Below are 17,764 nucleotides of genomic sequence, written 5' to 3'. Positions count from 1 at the left end.
TCTGGGAAACCTGTTACAAGCCTGAGACTGAGTCTTTGCCTCTCTTGAGATGGCTTGATGTCCAATTTTATTTGTTTGTGGGTTTCACTCCTTTCTAATGGAAAGGAAATAAAATGCTATTGTTTATTGTTTCAGTAAAGATACTGGGAATATTGCTTAATCAGTTGTCCTTGTAGAATAAAACAGGCGTTGCTTGCTGCAGTGCCCGTGGAATTGCAATGGATAGATAAAGTCACAGAGATCCATTGAGAAGGGACAAGTGATATCATCAAAGCTGGTTCTTCTTGTGCCTTTCACATAGGTGCCATCTTGGCTTCTGTGTGGCACAGCTGCAAATACAGGGAGAAATGTGCTTCCTCAGAACAGATTTCCCTCTCAACTGTACTTAGACACATTTGCATTGTCCTCTAAAGTTTAAAGAAGTTGTCCCAGTTGGCCAAATTTCTGAGCATCTCAGGAGTGGAAAAGCTTCCTTGTTTTCTCACTTCTGATTAGATGGAAAATGGAAAATTAACATCTGCTCCTTTTAATGAGTGAATTTAGTAAGTCTGAAGGAGATGCCTTTTGATATGCAGGTTTATCAACTCTTTGAAATGGAGAGCTGTCTGTCCTGTCTAGCATTCTATTTTCTGTCCAGTTGAGCCTAAAACTTGCTTTACTCTGTGAAAAAAATGTAAAATTAAGAGGAAAATTCTGCAGCACACTCTGCTGAGCTCATTTGGTAAGATAAGACATTGTACAGTCCTTGGGAATTAAATTTTCTCTGTATACCAAGGAAAACCTCCTGTTCAGACAGGGCACGGGAGCAAGTGCATCAGAGGCCTTAGTGCTGAAGCCACATTTGTTCTGTACAACTGATGTCAGCACCCAACACTGGGGTTTGCATTTGAAAATATGATTCCTGATGGTTTCGAAGGAAAAAAATGGCACATCTTTCTCACACCAATTTGTGCTACAATCCTTCAGATTCACAGTTTGCCTCTTCTGATATTAAAGGAGAAAAGAACACCAGGAAGGAGAACTGTAGGAGCGCCATTGTGTGTGTGCCATGTTTCAAGTGTGGCTCTTGCTCGAAGATAAGCCATCTCTGAAAAGCATAGTGCCAGAGGAGAACAAGGCAAGTAAAAGGGCTCAACAAACACACCTAGCTTTAGATAACAGCTCCTGTTAGTTTGGCCTTAGTAAGGGAGGGCTGCTTGTGGGAGCCTGTAATTAAAAGGCTCTTCCTTTGGTCCAGTGACAGAGGTTGACCCTCTGTGCCCCAAAAATCTGCTGCTCTGCAAGAAGTACTTGCTGTCTGTGCATGCACAGGTGCTTTTCCATTCCTTTGAGCCAGAGCCTCCATTGCAGTGGGGAGCATCCACTGATCTTTTTGCTCCAGCTGACATCCATCCCTTTCACCCTGCAAGCCTTCAGCATCCTTGTGAATAGTGGAGAATCCTTCTCCCTCTTTTCCCAGGTAGGGGAGTGTGTTGGGGGAATTTATTAGGCAGTTGCAGTAACAATAGTAGTCTGGGAAGAGCAAGGTTGTCAGAGGTTCAGGAGGTGTTTACTATAATACCTCAAATCCTTGGAGTGGGAAGAGGGAATTGGGACTGCAAGAGAAGCAGTGAGTAGTGGCAGTTCAATTGGTCAGGCTGAGAGCTGAGGCAAGAGGGGTTGATCCTGTGTTTTATCCCCCACTAAGGGGCTGTGGTTGTCAGGTGCCCCCTTAGGTATGCTGACAGTCACAGTGCTGGGAAGAAATGTATGGAGGGCTCCTGGTGACTCTGCTGCTGCCTGCCCCATTCGGATGTAAAAGATCCAGAGGCTGGCAAGGCATGGTGGGGATGCTACAGCTGTGGCAATCTGACCCTTGCAGATCGGCTTCCTGAAGAGACGCCACGCCCTGATATTGTTGTTCCTCAGTAACATCCTCAGAGCCTGAGATGAGCCTGCCCCAGTAATACTACCCATCGTCAGGCTTCTGAAATCAGTCACGAAGGATGTAGAGGGAAAAGTATGTTAATTTACATCCTCTATGTTCCCCAGCATAGGCACATCACAATAGGGCTCCTGTTCTTTCTCGTCGCCTTCCTTTCCCCAAGCAAAGCGAGGTTCCTCCCACCTGCCCACAGCCCTTCAGCAAGCGCGAGCACAACTCCTACACGAGTCTGTTTGCCAGAGTTTCAGCTGCTGGTGCTGCTTCCATGTGCAGCCTGCTCTGGTTGCTGGGCTTGGGGAGTTGGTTTTTAAGCTGTCTGTTGAGATAGGGGTTTTTTTTCCTTCTTTTGCTTAGCTGTATTTGGCTGTAATTTGTGCTCCCTCCTCAACAGCCAAGCCCCAGTTTGGGGAAGCAAGTGATGCCTAAGCACAGAGGGAAGCTGAAAGCAGGAGCTTCTTGGTGGGGTGAGAAGTTTGCACATTTAGTGGTCTCTGCCCCCTGTCCCAGGAGTCACATCCATTTTCCTGCCAGATTGTCCTTGGGTGGTCATCCTATACTCATCTAGTCTGAATAGACACCTTAGTGCTTCCTGTTGCCCAAAATCTTTTGGGAGTTGAGGGCATTTTAACTTCACAGGTTTGTATATTGTAGATATGTTTGGTATCACCCATCACTCTGGAGATGTCCTACCATAGGAAATCTCTTATCCATATGCAGATTTTTGTGCTCAGTTTCACCTCTTTTCACTACTTGCTGTAATTAATAGCAAATTGGATATGCATGGAAGTGTTGTCACTGGCAGCTCTCTGCTGAATGGCATATAAAAACCCATTAGAAGCTGATTATTTGGATTATTAATTTTTTTCCAGGCCATCCTATATCTGATATTCTTTCACTAATTTGTTACTGATTCTCTAAGATGCTCTAGTCTGAAAATGAGGAAATATTCCTGATGCCTTCTTTTGCTGATGATTCCTGGTTTGTGGCTTCCCTTATTTTAAGAAGTTGTTCTGGAGGCACAAGCAGGAAAAGAAAAAAGATTAAAATTATCAAATCGGCCAAAAAGATTAAAATGACAAATAATATGTAGGCTGCAGTCTTCCAAAAATCCAAGAATAAATAAGGCTTCTTTTAAAGTGCTTTGAGGAGGAGGTTGATTATAATTTTATATCTGGATTTTTTTCAGTGAAGTATCCAACTTCTTTAGATAAAGCGCCCTAAAAACTAACCCATGATAACAAAAGCCCCTCAGAATAGATTTACTGGACTCTATTTCTGAAAAAGAATTTGAGATAATGAAAAAAACTATCCAAATGAACTGAAGTATTGCAATAGCAATCTAGATTGAAGCCTGTTGTGTGCTAGAGCTACACATACACATAGAAAGGATTGTATACAATAGACTGCTGATTGATGGGTTTTCGGCCACTGCCTGCTGTCTCTGAATATGTTGACTTTTGAACAGAGCATTCACCAGGTTCTTAAGTCCAGTGTTAGTGGGACTTCTCAGATGTTTCTATAAGACATAAATATTTCTTTTCAGTCCTTTGGTTTGTTTCTCTCTCCTCAAGTTTTATATCACTTCATGGAGGGAGCAGAAAGAACATAAATCTTAAGGAATCTGAATGGTTTCCTGGTCTCACTAGGTTGATTAAAGTAATTCCAAGGGTAAGTTTGGCCCCCTGATTTCTCTTCTTGTTGTGTCATTTCGATAGGCAACCCATGGCAGTGGAAAGCACTGGAAACTCAGTGTAAACTGGATTTTTTTGTTGAGAACTTGTGCCCAGGTGAAGACTCTCCACATCCACAGGGACACTGCTCTTCTCTCTGGATGCAGTTAGGCTTGCATTGCTGCTTGAGCAAAATCTGTTAGAGCAGCAGCACTTCCCTTATCATCACTCAAGCCCTCTTAAATCTTTCTCCTTTGCAGCCGTCAGAGCCTATCGTGCCTGTTGAAAAAGGCTGCCCTGATTTGGGCAAGCTGTTTCCTCTACAGCCTTGGCCTCCCCTGGCCACCAACTCTGCCTCAGGTGCAGGGCACCCAGGACCAGGATCCCTCCAACATGCAAGTGCCCAGGAGCTCTGGGGGCAGTGTGCTATCAGGGAATTTGCTGATTTGTTTTCCCTTCAGTACCTTCCTCAACAGAAAGTGCTGTATCTTGGTTAATAGAGGTTGTAGCTCCACTCACTGATGGCATTTTTAGCATTTTTAACTATTAGGAAGTGCTCGCATCCAAATGTGCTGTATTACCTGTCAGTAATGCCAGCAGATAGTTGGGGGAGACATGTAGTTGCCACCTGTGTTCTTTATGTGGGTATCAGAGACTCAGAATTGGTGAGTTTTATGAGCAATGTTCTGCAGATGCATGAAGAGGATGGCTCAGGGAGGGCAGGTGGCTGTCACTGGGGTGGGAAGGACTTTGGTATTGTACTCAGCAGCTCAAGGATCCCCTTCCAATCATCCTTGTTGCAGTGCAGGCCTGAATTTATATTAAGAGCAATGTTTTCTGGGAACACTCTATAAGAAAACTAGAATTTTGTTTTTATTAAGAAATATTTGCCTATCTTGGATCCTATCCTGGTTGTGAAGGTGGCTGTGTCAAATAGTGATTTTGAGGACTTGGATTTATGTACATGGCAACAAGACATTTGCTGTTCTTAAAACTTTTGTGCTTTCCCTTCAGAGCTCTTTTGTCTTAAAGAGGGTGCTACTTAGCTGAGATTTCTACTGGAATGGTGTACTGCCTTCCCAAGAAGCTCTAGGAGGAAGCATTTTCCCCCCTATTCTGACAAAAATGGGAACAAAGCTGTAAAAGGACTTTGCACATACATAAGTTCTTCTGTCTAATGAACTCATGTGCATTATAGATACTGGAAGGATCTTGTAGTCTTACCATGAATGCAGTAAATACTTTTCTACCCATTCTACAGCAGAGAAAACCTGACACAAGGCAGGTGCATGCTGTTTTCACAAGAGCAAACGGTTTATATGGTGCAAGGGAACATTGTGGTGAGTCAGATTTACTATTACTTTAATTCAGTAATATTCCAATGTGTAGAAAATGTATGCCCCAGCTAAATGTTGATGCAAGACTCGGAAACAGTGATGCTCATCAGTACTGGATCAGCATAGAAGATTCTTATTTTTGCCTCCATGAAAAATACTGGTAATGGGCAGAACCCTGCTGTCAATAGGCTGTCTCTCCAGCAGCCATCACTTTTGTTGCTTGGTAGGAAATGGCCTGTGAGTTGAAACAACAGCTCTGCTAAGATGATGTTTAGTTTGGCAATGATTAAAGATGTGCAAAAGACCTTTGCAGGGCCTTTGTGCAGAACAGAGGGTGCCAAAACCCACCAGTCGGTCAGCTTTGGGCTTGTGCTGCTTTGCTAGATTTTTTTATTTATTTATTTAAAGCTCAGGCCTATCAGTTTGTGCTCCTTTAAATCACTGCAACCCACCAACCCAGGCACAGCACGATGTGTTGTGAGTCATGGTCCTCCCCCAGAGGAGACGAGACCGAGGAAGCAGAAGCTGTAAGTAGATTTGAACCGAGCCCCCTGAAGTTGTGGGTGTTGATGGCAGGTGAAATAACAGGAGGTATTTCTCCTCCTCATGCCAGCGGCCAGCAGCAGTGCCTCCCGCGAGCTGTCTCTCCTGCCTCCCTGGCTCACTCCTCCATGGAAACCAGCCGTCCTGCACTCACTGCCCCTTGCCACAGGGCCCCTGGGCACTCCGCCCGCTTCACAGCTGCTGGGGGGAGCTGCTATTTTCCTCTCTCCCACTATAATAGCATCCTTATGAGGCTTCCCTCAGCCCGTCTCTCTAATAGAAGGTTGCATGTTTCCGCGTGTGGCTTATGCGGTGATATTTGGGTTCACTTAGTATGCTCTTGGGAGTGCATCTGAACTCAAAAGGGGGGGGGGGGGGGCGGGAAAGGAAGGAAAAAAGCCAGGAAGGTCAGGGAAATCCTAGCCTGTATCAGGCAATAGAAGAAGATAAAAACAAGAAGTAGTTTTGCATAGGAATATTGCTCTTGCTGAACTGGCTGTGTGGCTGTATGGGGCAGTGACAGTGCAGTCATTTGCCTTCTGCTGGGCAGACTTGGGATTGCTCAGAAAATACAGGCCAATCCCAATTTTCCAGTGGAAAGCCAGTGATAAGGGTAGCCTGTTTAGAGAAAATGCCAGAGATGGCTGACTGCTCTTAACAGTCTTTGGACTTGATGTGTTTTTGATGTGACAGAGGGTGTGGGAGTTTCCAAAAGAATCAGGTGTTTAAATATTGGGTGTGTCTTGTTTTACAGGAAAATACCCGCTTTGTGTTGATGCCAGCTTCATCCGTGCTTACATCCTTTATCCTAAAAATCAGGCAGAATTTAATTCCAGATGCGTTTCACAAAGTAATTTCCAAGTTAGGCTTTCATCACCTTTCCCTCCCTGAATATTTCCTTCCTCTGACTTTACAGCCCTGATAATACCAGCCCTCTCCCACCTGGTGTGCCTTGCCTCTACACAGTGGTTTCCCCTTGACTCTAACACATTATCTCTGTGAACACTTCATACACAGAAACACAGGTCGCATCATTCCCACCAATCTTTCCCTTACAGGAATTTCCTCCCCCTTTCTGCCTGACTTCCAGTAGGATAAAACAGTAGAAAAGTTTTACAGAAACTTCTGTTGTCATTGCCTCACATGCTGTTCTGCACTCTAATTACAAACAGAGCCAAGGAATCCAGAGGGGGATTAACCTCCTTGTATCTGTAACCTCACTTTTAGACTCTCTGTTACCACCATGAGAAACAAGGGTCTGGACACACCATGTCTGTTCCCCTGGACCATGACATCTCCCATTTAGCTTCTTTCTAGACCTGAGCAAATTTACCAAACAAATCCTTTGTGTAGTCACGTATGAGACATTAGGGAAATTGCAAAATGCGTGTGGTGTCTTTTTCTTTTTTTTTTTTTTTTTTTTTTTTTTTTGTGACTTCTGCAGTCTGGAGTGCACAGAATCCAAATCTAACCTTTCAAAGGAAAACAAATATCTTGCTTTTATTTCTGAATTTATCTCCTGCCTAAAAAACTTAAAGTAAATAGAGTTGTAGAAAAGAAGGAATCTGCTGGCTGATTAGAAATGTGGATTAATGGCAATATGGAAAGAAGTGCAGTGATTTGTGACAGTGTGGAAAAAAGTGCAGTGATAGCATTCAAGTTATCAGAGAAAGGATCTTTCATTACTGGAAGATTGTAAGCGTTTATCCACCCATAACTCACTAGTTGGTTACTAGAAATAGCACTATTTTAAGACATTATTTCGCCTCCTAGGCAGGATCGATGTGTTTCTGGAGACGTGTGTGTTTCTGTGTATGCCATTGATAGTTTCAAATCGATAGTGGGAAGTAAACTTGAAGCCAATCTTGTTTTAATCCTTTTGTGAGAAAAATTCCTTTGGCTCTGATTTAATATGAGTGAAACAAAAAGGAGGAAAAAAATTAACTGAGAATATGGTATTGACATAGTATTCACTGGAGGGGAAAAAAACGTGTGATTTTTTTCAGATGCCTCCTATGCATGTAGTGAAGGGGATGGAGCAATGGGACCAGTCCTGATGGTTACTAATGTGTCTTTAGTTAAGATTTCATATAACTGTGGATGGCGTTCCCTGTGCTTGTGGAAGTCTATCATGTTTCCAGAGCATTGGGTAACCTAAGTAGTTGTTCCATTCCCAACTTCCCTGGCTAGCAGATCAGTTTTGTAATCACGGTGAGGTGACTGAATGCTTTTGAATTGTTGGTGTTAGTATTAGGTGTCATATAAATCACTGCTCACTGTCCTGGGGAGTAGTTTATTTTCCAGTACTGCATGTAGATCCCAAAAAAGCTTCCCTTTGATCTGCGGGGAGAAAAGATTGTTCCTTTGCAGCAATGAAAAATACAGATTTCTGAAGCCATAAACCATTTCACTGCAGTTTTTAAAATGAGGTATAGCAAAACAAGTCATCTGTGCCTTTTCTTCTTCTAAGAATAGCCTGGTTGAATTCCTTATATTCTTGGTTATGTGCCACAACTCAGGAGGGAAAATAATGTGCGTTGTTCTTATGTATATGACCAGCACAGTAATGATATAAATACCTGAGGCAAAAATCTCATTGGACTAGACAGCAAAAATTCAGAATTTTCCAAAGATATTACTCAGTCATTCTAGAACATTTTAAAATGGCAATGAAAACATCTTTTTTTCCTTTCTCTTGGACATATACATTTTGTGTATGTGTGGCAGTTCCAAGCAGATCTTGGTTTGTAATAGTCCTGACAGCACTTATTATGATCTGTCAAGTCAGTAATTTGTGAGCAGCAGATTTACAGAATAGTATTTATAGCTGGCATCTCACAAGTTGCAATGGGTTTAACCTCTTCATTGCTTTGTGTATTTTTGTGAATCATTCAGCTATTTCATGCAGCTATTTTTATTATTGTGGCACAGACTGGAATCTCTGATAACAATGCAATTATCACTTGAAACAGTTATTAATATGATATGTGCTAAAAAATTGGTGTTCTGTAGGCATGTTTTTAAGCTCACTTTTCTTCAGGGACATGAATATGAAAACAAGACTTTGCCTAAAAATTATTACAGCTTACTTTTGCTATAAATTAGGATGGAAAATAACGTGTAGGCTCGTTCAGAGGCATGGCACATCTGAACAAATGACTTTTTCATAATTTCTAGATGCTCAGCTTAACCATTTACCTTAACTCTAAGGGCATGCAAATAATGGGACTGAATTAAATAGTCCAACATGAGCATACCAAACACTGGGTTTATGTGTTTATCAGAAAAGCCTAAATATGTGATTTAGCTCTCTAATTCAAAGAACTGAATCCAAAACCACATTTTCAGTCTTTCATGCTTTTGTTAGGTAGAAACTTTGGAATTTTCACTTTTCTAATAAAATGCCCAAAATATAAACAAATAAACAAACAATAAAGAAAATAAAACAGTAGCAATTAAATGGTGAAAGTCACTTAGGTCATGTCCAGAAAGCAATAGCTGAAGCTTCCAGCTTCTATTTATAATTTTCTTTTCCTTTGTTCATGTGAGTAACAGAATAAATGTGAGGGGGTACTTCTAACTAAATAAGAAATTTTACTGTTTGAGTGGTGAGCTAACTTTTGGGCTTGCTGAAGGAACAGCAAGTATTACATAAGCAATACATAAGTATTAGCACAGCCTGGCAAAACTGCAGAGCTTTTCCATATAGAGTGTTTAATTGTCGAACATTTTTCACAGGCAAATGTCCTTCTCTGTGAAAAATGTACATGGGGAAATTTTGCTGAATTTGCTACCGAAAACAAGTGGAATTCATGGACACACTAGATGGATTTTCCAGGTCTGTCTGGTCTGGGAAAAGGTTAGCAAGGAGGAGAGGTATGAAGTTGAAAGGTAGAGAAGCTGTACCTATATTGCCTGGTGCTTTGTGCTAGCTGCTGTATTTGTTGGTCGCTTAGATGGCTAAGGAAGTCCATTTCTCTTGGTATTAAAGGGACATGTACCTGGTGCACTGGCTCCCCTTCCATTTAGGAATTAGGCCAGAGGGTCCCTGGAGACAAGGAGAGGGACAACACAAGCAGGGACAGTGGTAGGCTTCTTGTACCACGTGCAATTCCATGTGGCCATTCATACCTCGGACAGGATGGACCTCAACACTGTGGTTTCAGCTGGTGAAAGAGCCTGGAGATCTTTTCAGCAATGCAGCTGGTCACACCTTTATTTGGTTTTGTCTCAGATAAAGGAGATAGGAAGGTAGGAAGCTGTAATGCAAAGTGTTGGTTTTTAGGGTTTTATCCATTTATCAGATGTACTGTGTAATGACTCCAGACCCTTCTGTTTGGCTTTTTTAAGAACAAAAGTCTACTCTGCCGCTTTTCCTGGTTTTCTACCCATTTAAAGTCTTTTTAAATTCATCATTAATATCTAGAACTTGAGTTCTTTGATTTTTGTTTTCCTAGGGGGAAAAAGCTAGCTATTAGAATCTTGTCCTAGCTTTCCTCCTGTAGAACCAGGAGTTTGCCAATGTATTACATTAATTTTATTTAGTGTATGCCATTTAATGTAATTAAGGGAAGCAGCACCCAAATGTGTGTTCCTAATCATGGGTTACTCTCATATTGTTTTCTGTTAAAATTTACAAGCGTGTTATTTGACATGTTAATTGTTACGTGGGTATATGACTAAGGATACAAGTATCTCCTCATTTCCCCCCTCCCCTCACTTAACATTTTGTTTGAGAAGATCAGTACATTTTGTCTGTGAAAAGCCCTGGATTAAATGCCACCCACAAATGATTTTGTGCATGTTTTATTTTGCCAAAGGAGGTTGTCAGACATTGGGGGAAATAACGTAATATTGTCTGACCTAAGACTTCAATTAACTAACAAGAAAGTTTACAAAAACTGTCATATTAACTTTACACATCATTTTACTGGGGTGGAAACATTGTCACACAGCACTTCTTGTTTTGTCTACCTCAAGGCACAAAGCACAAAGAGGAAAAGAATATTATTCCTTATTTCTGATGCAAATAGTTTTCTGCAAATATTTAATGCGAAGGAGAGGTTTCCTGTCTATCAGTTATTCCTGTTTCAGCCCAATATTACCCAAGCAAATTATATTTGACCTGTGTGTTTAGATTAGCACTGTTTTGAATGGAATCCTTGCATTTGTGGGTGGCATCTGGTTTTAGTCCTGCAAGAAGACAGTGAGCTTCTTCCCCATTGTGTTTTATCAAAATGAAGACATTATGGAGAGTGTTTTGCATGTATTTTGATGATGATTCTAAACCCACTCGAATTTCAAGTTTGTAAAGGACTGCTGTTTCCTTTCTGTTACTATTAATTTTAGCCTTAACTTCCTCAGGCCAGTCCTTAAGGAAGATTTCCTTTCAGTCAGCTGCTTCCTGAGCCATAATTTTAGAAATACATAATTTCCCCCATATTTTACCCTCTCTTTTCCTGTTGCCTTTTAACTGAACTTCTAATAAAATCTCATTTCTTCTTTTCCTTTAGCCTTCCTTTTCTGTTGAAATACAACATCTAGCCTCTTTCTTTCTTCTTTAGACTTGTCCCCATTTTTATTTATTTTTTTGTGAGCCATCCTCCAGATGCCTTCTTCCTCATGCTGATGCTCCCCCCTGGAACCTTTGTTCCTGCTCTAGTCACTTTTCCATATTTATAACACCCTTCCTACTAGATTGCTTTCATTAACCTTTGTGTAATCCAGTCTGTTCCCATTCCTTGTAAAAATCATCTTCTTGCCCATTCCTTTAGCCATATTACCCTTCAGTGGAATTTTGTGACTGCTCTTTGTCTTTTTCTCAATTAAGTTCAAGATGCTTTTTGCTCCCAGCCAAAGCCTCTGCCACTGTTACTGGGTTTAACTGAGAAAATAAATAGTAATGTTAAAAGAGAACTGGAGGCCTCCATGGGTATCCAGTGGTTCTCCATCAGGACCTGTGTATCCCAGGGAAAAATAACCAGCACAGCTAACAGAATTCTGGGAGCTTTTGGAAAGTGCCAAGTCAGGCTGTGGCCACAGACTCTCCCTGTAGAGGTGGAGAAGCCCAGGGATGTAATATTACAGAGTTCAGCAATAAGTGGTCCATTTCCTCTGAACATAATTGCTCCCATGCAATAGCACAATAAGCTGGGAATCTCTTGCAGGGAACTGAACATTTTTACATCAGCTTCTTCAGATGGAGGCACTCCTCAGACCCTTTCCTTGTTTTTTCTCAGCCTCCCATTCACACTCTCTTTCATGGTGCTCACCAGTCTCATGCTCATGACCCTAGTGCTCTTATTCTATCTTTCGTACAAGAATGTAATGAATTCTCAATCTCCTCTTCCATAGTCTTGGATTAAGAGTAGTCTCAACCCATCAGTTCCCAGGAATTGTGTGGTTTCAGTCTGTTTTCCCACACCTGAGATTCATTAGTCAAGGGAAAATAAAAAAGCAGAAAAATCAAGTTCTCTGAAATGTAAAACAATTGTGATCACTTAATCTTCAGCCTTTTCTTTGACCTTCTGTATCTTGGAATCCAGTGCAAGGTCAGGCTCTTCAGGTTCTCTTCCCTCTCTTCCTCACTAGAGGGCAGGCAATTTTTTGGGTCCTGAGGCTCTGAACAAGATTTCGCATTGATGTATTGCTACAGCACCAGGTTTGCTGACACCTGCTATAGACCTTTTAAACACCTTGTGTGGAACTGCTGTCACATCTCCTATCTCTCAGCACCATCGTCACATCTGCTAGGTGTGCTCGTTTGTTCTGCAAAATGATAGTCACTGCTGAACTGGATGCTGATACTGATCCTGCATGGAACAGACTGCACAGCTTGATCAAAACCATTGCATTGTTTCAAGCCTCTTTTCTGCAGACTGAAAAATATCTTGGTTTGTACTAGAAAATGATAATCACAAGAAAGAAGGAAAGAAAGAAAGAAAAGCAAGCCAAAACTGCAGCAACACAAACTTTTTTGCAATGGGTTTTAAATTCTGCAGAAAAATGAAGAGATAAAATGTATCAGAGCTTGTATCTGCTAAATCCTCTGACAGCTGCTTTCTCATCCTGCTTCCTGAAAATGAATCAACTTAATTATTCCTGTGGCTACGTACATCCAGACGGCTTAGAGTTGCCTCTTTATTGCTGGCTACAGTAACTGTCCTTGTGTTCTGGAATAGCTAAGAAGATTGAAAACTGGGGGGTTTTTGTAATTCCAGAGTACACAGACTGTAATAGAAGTAATGGTCTGGAATTTTGGAGTCTCTTGTCAATGGTTAGATTGTGCCAGCACTGAGTTTAAATTTGCTTGTGTAGGAGGGCATGTTTAGATTAATATTCTAAAGTAATGTGGAGTGAATGTTTGGTACAGGCTGTGACTGAGAGACTAGTGTAGTGAATTCACAGACTGCAATATGTGGAGATTGGGGTGGGGGGTTGGGGGAATCACCATTAAATTATCTTCCAAGGACCTTGAAGCCTCTCAGGATTACTCTTCTGAGTACTCTGAAAACATAACCATTGGTCTAGTTATAATAATTTATCCTTTGGAACAGTCTAAAAAAAAAGTCTCAAATTACCTGGTGCACACATTAAACATGTAAAGTTTTCATTAAAGGAGTTGACAGGTTGCTTGTAAACAGAAGTCATTTCCTTTCCTTTCAGAATTAAATTTTCTTTACAGCCTCCTTTGTCAGTAAGCACTGTTCATTAAGAATTATTTGGCTGTTTCATGCTACAACCTTGTTTTCGCCTGCCTTGTGGATTTAACTGAAGGAAATTTCTTTGTGACACTGAAATGATCAAGCTGGATCTCAATCACCAAATGATGTTTCCTCCTGCATTCTTTAATCTATATAAACCAAGGTATTTCTTTTCAGGAACATTTAGATAGGAAGGAAGCTAGGTATGAATTTTTAAAAACCAGTTTGCAAAGAGATGTCTTCCCTCCAGTTCTCTGTTTGTTGGCTGGATGATTTTTAAATGGTCACATGAAAAAGCTACTGAATGAGGGCTTAAAACTTCTCACATCTCAGGTTCTTCAAGTCTGGTTGTAGAGAGGAGTCTCTGGATGAAGGGCAGCTCAGTGGCTGCTCTTTTAACGTATGCTGCAGTGAGGTAGGGGAATCACACCTTGCAGTACTTGATAATGTTGAGCCAAATTAGGAAAGCACTGAACTAAGCACATCATTGTAATGTGGGTTGTTTATAACTAAGTCTTGTCTGTTCAGAAGAAAGGTGAACTGTCAAGATTAGTAACAGTCGGCCAGCATAACACACTGACACACCCAACCCCCCAAGTCACCCATCCAAGTAGCAGTCAGTGCAACATGTGCCCTAAGATACAAGAGGTACAACTTGGAGGCTTCCGTGATGGCATCCAGATGTGTTCTTGCTGCTGTCATTGCACATCAAAGGGTGTGCTTATCCAAGTGCAACATTGGTATTGTGGGGACACTGTGAGGAGGGTTCATCTCCTGTCTGGTGCTTCACAAATCAGACAATCATAGCATGATTTGGGACCTTAAAGATCATCTAGTTCCAGCCCTACCACTATGGACAGGGACACTTGCTACTAAACCAGGTTACTCAAAGCCCCATCCAGCCTGGCCTTGAACACTTCTGGAGATGGGGTATCCACAGCCTCTCTGGGCAACTTGTTGCTCTCACAGTAAGAATTTCTTCCTCATACCTAATCTAAACCTACCCTTTTTCAGTGCCAAGCCACTGCCCCTTGGGTAACACCCCAGATGGGTTGTTGTGAACATCCAGGCCTTCAGGCTGTTCTGGGGGAGGTTTCTGAAAAGATTGATGCTGTGAGTTTGTAGAAGGAACAGATCTGGTGAGTGGAAGGCTCAGACTTACATTTCCAGAATCCTGCAGGCTAGTGGTAGGTGTCTGAGAGGGTTGCCTGGTTTCTCTAGTCAGTACCAAGAGCAAACTTTGCTTCAGTACGGGGTGAGTAGAGAGGTTTGTGCTTTCTGTAGCTGCAAGCAAGCTGCAAAAACAAGGTCAGTGAGAAGCTTGCTGTAGGGTTTGGCCCTGATAAATCCCTCTTTTTGGTATTAACAATTTCTCGCTCTTTTTATTTTGACCCCTAGTTGTAGAGCCCAAGTTCAGACCTCTCCTCCATCCAGAAAGAAGAGACTGTATTTGCACAGGCAAAAGCTGTCATGGCAAGAGAGAGAAGAGAGGGGGTAATGTTGGAAAGCCAAAGTAGTTAGAATATGATATGACAAAGGTGAGGTCAAATAAGCAAAACACACAACAAACTAGACTAAAACAGCTTAATGAAAAACACGTAATGGCAGGATACTCGCTATTGGAATACGTTAAATGGATACAAAATCTGGGGAATAAGGTCCTATGTGTTTAATTTTTAAAAAATTGTTCATTTTTTCCCACTGTCTTTCTCTTCATGTCTTCAGTGAATTTACCTGTCTTAGGTGCAACGTAGAACTTGGATTCTCTTACCCATACTAGAGGTCGTTAGATAAAAAGCACATGATTTAAAGCAAATGTGTCCTCTGAAACACTCATTTCTCAGTAAGAGTAGCAAAGCATAATGTAATTAAAACAACTGTCTACAGTGTTTATGTACAATCACATTGAGTGGAGAATATCTTTAATTTCATTGTAAGGTCAGATACATGAGGAGGAAAGGTTGTTGCTGTCTCTCAGAGAGCAGTAATCAAAGACTGGCAACAGAGCTTTGAAAATTGAACAGATTAGAAGTCCTTGGCAGTGATTCCCAAATGCTCAGGAGACTTACTGCAATCAGCAGCTTTGACACTTTGGGCCAGCTAGTTAAATAGTGTTGGCTATAAACATTACAAGGCCAGTGATCATCGCCTTATGTGCTGGCCCTGGGGCATTTGCTTCCTGCCTTCTCTCTCGGGGGCAAGGGCAGCCTCTAGACCAAGGGGCTCTTTGATAATACCCTGTGAGTGACCTTCCCCACAACAGCAAAGAAGAGGAATTGTTTGCATGTTAACCCAAAAAATGAATTACAGAGAAGGAAGTCAAGGGTGTAGCAAATAAGCATAAATGACAGTGCTCCAAATCTACTGAATTTGAACCTCCTTTGCAGATTTTAGGCAAAAATGAGCACTGCTCATCTCTGTGTGGATGGTTTAGAGATCAGACTGGAAAGATCCTCATGCATGCAACTCCCTAAAGTACAGTATTTATTAATTTGTTTGTCCATTTGTTTTATGAGAGAAAGTGCTCATAAGAGACAGCTTCCCTATTGTGAGTGCCTGAATTTAGGAAACTAAATCTACATGTAAGCAACAAAAAATCAGATCTGTATAGATATTGGAATGAACTCATGAAACCAAAATTACATGCAGGCATAAGTAATTGCAGCGCAATATTTACTTGAAAATCTGGTTTAGTGTTGAAAAATCAAGGTGATATGGTAGTTATAGTTGTTACATGGTTAGTTTAGCAGTTATACTATGCTTGGCTGTTCAAAATTGCAGTAATTTGTTGCTTTCTAATGGGCAGGATGTCGATCCCATGAGCAGCTGTGAGAGTTGTGTGTTTCAGCTAAGCTGCCTGGTTTTGCATGCTGCTTCTGCATGATACTGCAGGAATGATGGCTGCAGGCTGCCTGTAAAACTACATGTAACAAAGTAGTCTGGCACAACTTCTCAGCAGGCCTGAGAATACAGAAGTGACGCCAGCAGTTCAATGTCATGTGTAAACCCCCAGTTCACTGGGAGCCCAAGCTGTAGTGTTAGGTGGTACCAACAGCTGAATACATTTTCAGTGGGTAAGGTGAGTTTGCAGTTTCCCTCCTCTTCTCCATTCCTGGTAATTAATAATAATTAGTCCTAATGAATAATATATAAATATATAACATAGGGATTAAAATTAATTAGCAGTGGTAGGTAGTCATTGTCAAGAAGGCAGAAAGAGGAAGTCAGAACAAATTTTTAAACATCCAACTTGGCACTGGAATTATCTGTTTCACTCTTTCCTGCTATTCCTTTGAGGATGTTTCCTTTGTGAACATAGCCTTCATTACATTTCCTAAGCCCTTTTAGTTGTTAAACCAAGACCCAGTGAAATCAGTAGGATTATGCCACTTACCTTGTTGGGCATGATCCATCAGCATTCAGGGTGTTTGGATTTTGCGGTGGTTTGTCATTTCTGTGGTGTGGCAGCACGTTTCATGACTGGACTGGTGTGGACTAGTTGAGTGCACTGTGAATGCAGGCAAAGAGGTGTTAATTCCTCTAAGCAGTCAGGTGCCATTCAGGAGTTCATGTTTCAATATGGAAGTAGCTAATTCTCACTGGTAGACCAGTTAAGTTATTCTTCAGTTCTTTAGTTGCTTAGTTTCACCTGCTGAACACAGCTAAAATGAGTGTTTATTTCACATCTGAGAAAGAAGTTAACGTCTCAGGAAGCAAAAATAGAGAACAGTACAGTCAATGAGTTAGAAGACTAAGGCAACCATGTGAAACAATTTAATATTTATATGAAAAGAGGAGGGTTTGGAATTATTAGGGAACCTTTGAGGGGCTGGGTTTCTGTTTTAAGACATGTATTGAAGATGAAAGAATACAGGAAAATAAACAGCACAGAAAAAGCTTTGCCCTCTGTTTGTGTAACTGTTGCTTTCTGGCATTACCATTTTGATACTGGGGGCTGCTACCATTTCCTGCTGGATTTTACCTCTGGCATTTGGGTGAGATGGACCTTTCTAAGCATGATAAATTGTTCTTTCAGCCCATTTAAGCAGAACATCAGATAAATATTTCTAAGTGTGTGACTTTCACCATCAACAAGAAAATGAGTCTAGGATTATGGAGAGAGAGAGGGAGAGTAATCTCTCATATGTATTTATCTGAACTAGATCCAAGCAATTCTCCTTAGTTAACTGTGTCTCAGCAGTTTTCTCCTGAAAAAATAATTATTATGCAGAATAGATGGCTGTTGCCTAGCCATCCTTCATTCTCGTTTTTTGGTTTGCATTGTTTATGGCATTTATTCAAAAGCAATCCTGTAATATCCTTGGCAAAGTGATCTCTTTCCCCTGACTAATGGTCTCTGTTAGAGAGTTCTCTTTCCTTCACTGTGTATGGCCATAACATGCCTGCAGTGTAAGGCTCTCACGGAATCTCAGAGTGGTTGAGGTTGGAAGGAACCCCTGGAAGTCATCTGGTCAGCCTTCCCTCAAGCAGGGCCACACAGAGCCAGTTGCCTAGGACCATGTCCAGACAGTTTCTGAGTATCTCCAAGGATGGAGAATCCATCACCTCCCTGGGCAACCTGTGCAA

At 41.4% G+C, this 17,764-nt stretch overlaps 1 protein-coding gene across 3 annotated transcripts in view; it reads left to right on the top strand.

The window, feature by feature from the left end:
• Positions 1-17,764, top strand: part of ELMO1 (engulfment and cell motility 1) — a 305,477-nt gene that overhangs the window by 258,027 nt on the left and 29,686 nt on the right. The gene's annotated exons all lie outside the window — the stretch shown is intronic.

Source organism: Coloeus monedula (assembly GCF_965178545.1).
Source record: "Coloeus monedula genome assembly, chromosome: 1".
Classification (NCBI taxonomy): Eukaryota; Metazoa; Chordata; class Aves; order Passeriformes; family Corvidae; genus Coloeus; species Coloeus monedula.
Note: the sequence above shows the minus strand (reverse complement) of the source record. Positions and strands in the feature narration are given on the sequence as shown.